Genomic DNA, 5,406 nt, shown 5'->3' with positions numbered 1-5,406 from the left:
CAGCTCTGGTGGTTTCCCAGAGGAAAAGCCAGCCTGACCAAGATGTAGAGGCAACAAGAGGGCAGAAAGGGCCCTGGAGGAACGGCTCCCGCACATCTGACAGTCCCAGGCCCCGAAAACGCAGGATTCCTCTGCTGCCGCCCCGGCAAGGGGAGTCTCTGAGGCTGCCCCCAGGCCCTGAGCTGGGTTTCCCTATCGCCACTGAAGACCTAGACTCCGAGAAGGAAGCAGCGTTCCGGCGCATCAGCAGTGAGCTGCAGGGTGAGACCTAGGCCACTGGGGGCCTGGGTACCATGCAGCCTTCCTGTCCCTTTTTGCTGCCTGCCACAGGGGCTGCTTCTCCGCAGAAAATGTTTCATAGTTATTTCTATTTTAATATGATCATGGTACATTAAAATGTATTAGTGCTTGCCTGTGAACACTAAGGTCACTTGTAATTTTCTATATTGTTCTATATTTTTGTGACTAAAGGCATTACTTGGGGGAATTAAAAGAATATCTTGAAGCGATTTTGGCTTTTGATCTGCCACTAATTGCTATTTAACCTTAATTCAGGGGTCGGATTCTTTGACCCAAGGAAACAGAATAGTATAAAAAGAAAGAATGTGAGTGTCAGATGGTGGCAGTGATTACGTATAGCAAGAGACGCCTTTGCAAAAGTTACTGTTGGTCCCAGAAGACTCTCACTTAGCTGTGTGACCCTGGGCAAGTCACTTCACCTAAATCTCTGAATTATAGGGCTGTGCTGATGATTTAAAAGTGACTGAGCACGGTGGACACTCGGAAATCCTGGGTTCTCAATAAAGCCACTGCCCTGCTCTTTGGTCCTTTGGAATTACTAGATTAGTAAAATTTATACTTGACAGTAATTTTAGCTTAAAGTTTATTTTGTCTATTTCATCTCAGCCTTTCGGCTAAGATCAAGTGTAGTATCTGTTCTTGTCAATTTAAATAGCAAGAGAAAAGAAAGGAAAATAACGGGCATGCCCCCACACTCTTCAGACAATAGGAGCCTCTTAACCTGTTCCTTTGTCCAGAGACACAGGCCATTTCTCAGTGAAGGCCTCTGCCATCACTGAGGTTGCAGGGGAGATGTGGTAACTGGGGAGAAAAAGACCAATGGGGATGACCCCCTCACTCCTCAACATCCAAGCCCCCCACTTTCTCACTTGTCTGGCTAGAAATAAAAGGTTGATCCCATGGTTTTAACTTTCAGCTGTTGCTGGACTTTGCGTGCCTTGCCTAAGCTGGGAGACAGAGGCAGGAAAAAAACCCCACCATAATCACCCTGTTATGGGCTGTTATTCAACTTTGGACTTCCAGGCCCCATCTGCCTGTTAGCGTTCACTTCTTAGAGTTTCAAGTGCATGCTGTTTGTCCTCTATCTTGCCCCACGCGGCTCTCAAGCCTTCGTAATATGACCACATTTCTCGTGCCACATGTAAACATTCTAACACTTTGCAGATACTGAATTAAAAATCTATTATTTACATTGACTTCACCATTTTCATTTTCCTGGTGTGTTCAGTAGAAAATTCAAAATTACATATGTGCCTGGCATTATGTATTTTTTGGTGAGCAGTGATCCAGAGGATGGAAATGTATGCCTCCTTCGACTCCTTAAACTTAACCTCACTCTGGGGCAATGTCCCAGCCAGGCAGAAACTGCAGTGTGTCTTGGAGAAGGTCTTTTGCATTGAGATAGTAGGATGCTCTTTTAGCTTCAAGAACTTGGATGTTGTTGAGTTTAACCTGGTATAAGTTCAAATTAGAGTGTTTTAATTTTAGGATGTTAAAGGTAATCCCCATGTTAAACACAAAGAAAATAGCTATAGAATAGTCCCAAAAGGAAGTGAGAAAGTAATTTAAATATTTTATTGTAAGAAATCAGCTAAACACACACAACGAAAGATAGGAATGCAGGAAATGAGGGGCAAAAAAGCTTTGGGCAGATGGAAAAGAAACAGCACAATAGCAGAAATAAGTCTTTTTTTTGTCAGCAATTACTTTAAATGTAAATGGATTAAACTCTCCAATCAAAATACAGAGATTGGCGGAATAGGTAAAAACATATGACCCAACTATATGCTGTCTACAAGAGACTTACTTGAGATCAAAAGAATCAAGCAGGTTGAAAGTTAAAGGATAGAAAAGGGAATTCCAAACTCAGTGAGAAAACTCAAATAGTAATCAAGAGAGCAGGAGTGTCTATACCAATATCAGACAAAATAGGCTTTGAATTTAAAATGGATCAAAGAGTTAAATATAAGAGCTAAACTATACAAATTTCTGAAGAAAAAAAGGGATAAATCTTCATAGTCTTGGATTTGGCAATGAACCCTTAAATATGATAGCAAAAGCACAGGCAACAAAAGGAAAAAGAAATTGGACTTTATCAAAATTAAAATCCTTTGTGTTTCAAAGAACACCAACAAGAAAGACATAATACAACCTTCAGAATGAAGGAAAATGTTTGCAAGTCATATATCTGATAAAGCCTAGTATTCAGAATATGTAAAGAACACTGGCAACTCAACAATAAAATGTCAAATAACCAAATTTTAAAAATGAGAAAAAGAATCTGCATAGATACTGCTCCAAAGAAGACACAAATTGCCAATAAGCACATGAAAACATGTCCAAAATTATTAGTCAAAATTATGCAAACTGAAACCACAGTGAGATACCACTTCATACCCACTATTGTGCCATATAATTTTTTTAAAAACAAGGGTTGGCAATGATGTGGGGAAATTGGCACTTTCAAGCATCGCTGGTGCAAATATGAAAAAGAAAATAGTTTGGCCGTTCCTCAAAAAGTTCAACACAGAGATACAGCATGGCCCAGGAACTCCACTCCCAGTATATGTCCAGGAGAAATAAAAAACATATGTTCACACAAAAACTTGTACATGAGTGTTATATTGTCATATCATTATTCATAATAGCCAAAAAGTGGAAACAACCCAACTATTCGCCAACTGACGAATGGAAAACTAAAATGTGTTATATCCATACAATGACTATTATTCAGCCATTAAAAGGGTGAAGGACAGATACATGCTACAACCTGGATGCACCTTGAATACATTTTGCTTACTGCAAAAGTCAGACACAGAAGTCCGCACATTGTGTGGTTCTATTCATATGAAAGGTCCAGCATAGGAAAATCAATAGAGACAGAAAGACCCAGGGCTGGGGTGAAAGGGGAGGACAGAATGAGAATGACTGATACTAGGTATGCGGTTTCTCTTGGGGATGATGAAAATATACTGGAATTAGAGATGTTGATTGCAAAACCTGAGTACACTAAAAGCAGCTGAATCACACAGTTAAAAAAAAATGTGAATTGATGGAATGTGAATTATATCTCAATCAAAGGATAATATGACAACATTTTTATAGTCATTACTCTTGATCAGTTTCAGGATGGAATTCTCACAGTGACTTCAATGGAGTGGCTTGTATGGGATGATATTTGAGGCTCAACCCTTTGGGACCAGATGTTCATTTTGAGCTGTTGAATGACGGTGAGGGCCAGCCAGTATATTTTCTTCACGGAGGATCAATCCCCATATGTATCCTTGGTTTGAATCCTTGTCTTTTTCTCTTCATATTCCTGAAACAAGTTCCTAGGAAATACATTCACAATAGTGAGAGGTGTTGACATCTTCCTGGCAAAAGTCTTAACTTATTCAGAGGTCAAACTTCAGAGCTCCTTATTACTAGCTGCCCGGGGAGTCCCCTGAATCAAAGTAGGGCTTATGAAGATGGATCTTGCATTTTAGCGTGCACTTAAAATACCCAACAGGCTGATCACATGGGGAAAATAACTTTATTTACATGAGACAAGTACAAAGTCAGCACAACACAAAGAGGGAGAGTATGGGTGCTGGTGCCTGATGGCCTGAAATCAAATCCTATTTGAACGCCACGTGTACCTGGGAAGGTTAGTAACTTAGCCCTTCTGTTTCTCAGTTCCCTGGCCAGGGATATGGAAATATTAGTAGGACCTGCTTATTCGTATTATGTTCTGAGGCTAAAAATTAGTAAATACAAAGCCTGAAGAAAAATGATGGGTACTTACTTCATAAGTGCTACCTACATAAATGTTCAAGTATTAAATGCCTGGAAGAATAAGTAGGTCGTCTCCAGAAAGTGCACCTAGGAGGCTACAAACAGGAGGATAGAGCCTACTTTTTCACATTGATGACATGAGTAAGAAGTTATAGAGCTCATGGAAAGAATATTATTTCTTGTGATGCACTGTGGGGTGGGCAGAGTAGGGGCTGTGACCCATATTTTATGGTTCAGGGCACTGAAATTTAGACAGATTGAGTAACTTGCCGAGAGTCACAACACTGATGAGTGATGGGTCTGAGGCAGGGGAGGGATAGAGATTCCTGAACACATGGACATGAGATCATGCCCTGGATACACAAACCAAGAGCTCTCCTCGCTCCCTTTCCCACATCCTCCTGCCCCAAGGATGCTGCAGGGAGACAGCTGGTACTCGGAGGAGGTGCCTGGCCCAAGAGAATGGCTCAAATCTGGACCCACCTCCTGGCTCTACGTTTCAATCCCTGACCCCAAATACAATGTCTTTCCCCCAAATGCAGACCCCCTGATGGACCGGGGTATACAAATATGTGTGCATCTTCCCTCCCTTCCCCCTCAGCACTTGATTCTAGCAGCTGATTTGCAGTGAGACTTCCTGGTGGTCAAGTGACCACCCTGAATGACCAGTAGTCTACTTGACTCCCTAACTGACTCAAAACCCAGGACATTCCAAACCAACTGCCCACATGACAGTTGCACAGAGAATTAGCATCATCTTCAACTGATCAAACCTGGATGATGAGCAGTTAATATTCATTAGCTGGGAACAGGGTCTACTGGGCTGGTGTTTTGGTGGCTTAACAGATGAGGTTTACAGGCCCCCAGGGTCTCACTGACTAGAAACTGACCAATCGTCTGAGCAGCTTGGACTAAGGCCTGCCTAAGAGCGGGCAGTGGCTGCACCGGCTCTGAGTGGGCACCTTCCCTGCCCAATCCTCCCTCAACCAGATCCAGGCTCTGCTGTACAAACTACAGCCATTGCTCCTGAATCTACTTGCTGGTATTATTTCCACAGTACCTTCAATGGAGTGGTTAGTGGGGGTGCTATTTGTGTCCCTACCCTGTTGTTTGGCCAGATGCTGATTCTGATGTGCCTGAACCACCGCTGCGGATGGCCAGCAGATTATCTTGATCGCAGATGATATTCTTGTGCATCCTGTGTTTGACTCCTTTATAATCTTCCTTTTCTTCTTGGTACCCGAGTCATGATCCAGGAACACACAACAAAAACTGAGAGAACTATTGATATGTTGCTGGGAGAAGACCATGCAGAGGTGTCAATTCATT

General features: G+C 42.2%; 1 pseudogene; it reads left to right on the top strand.

Moving 5' to 3' along the window:
• Nucleotides 1–894: 894 nt before the first annotated feature.
• On the top strand, nt 895–1,000 carry LOC117310784 (U2 spliceosomal RNA; annotated as a pseudogene).
• The last annotated feature ends 4,406 nt before the right edge of the window (nt 1,001–5,406 follow it).

Source organism: Tursiops truncatus, unplaced genomic scaffold, assembly GCF_011762595.2.
Source record: "Tursiops truncatus isolate mTurTru1 unplaced genomic scaffold, mTurTru1.mat.Y mat_scaffold_266_arrow_ctg1, whole genome shotgun sequence".
In the NCBI taxonomy this organism is placed as follows: domain Eukaryota; kingdom Metazoa; phylum Chordata; class Mammalia; order Artiodactyla; family Delphinidae; genus Tursiops; species Tursiops truncatus.
This window is presented reverse-complemented; position numbering and strand designations above follow the sequence as displayed.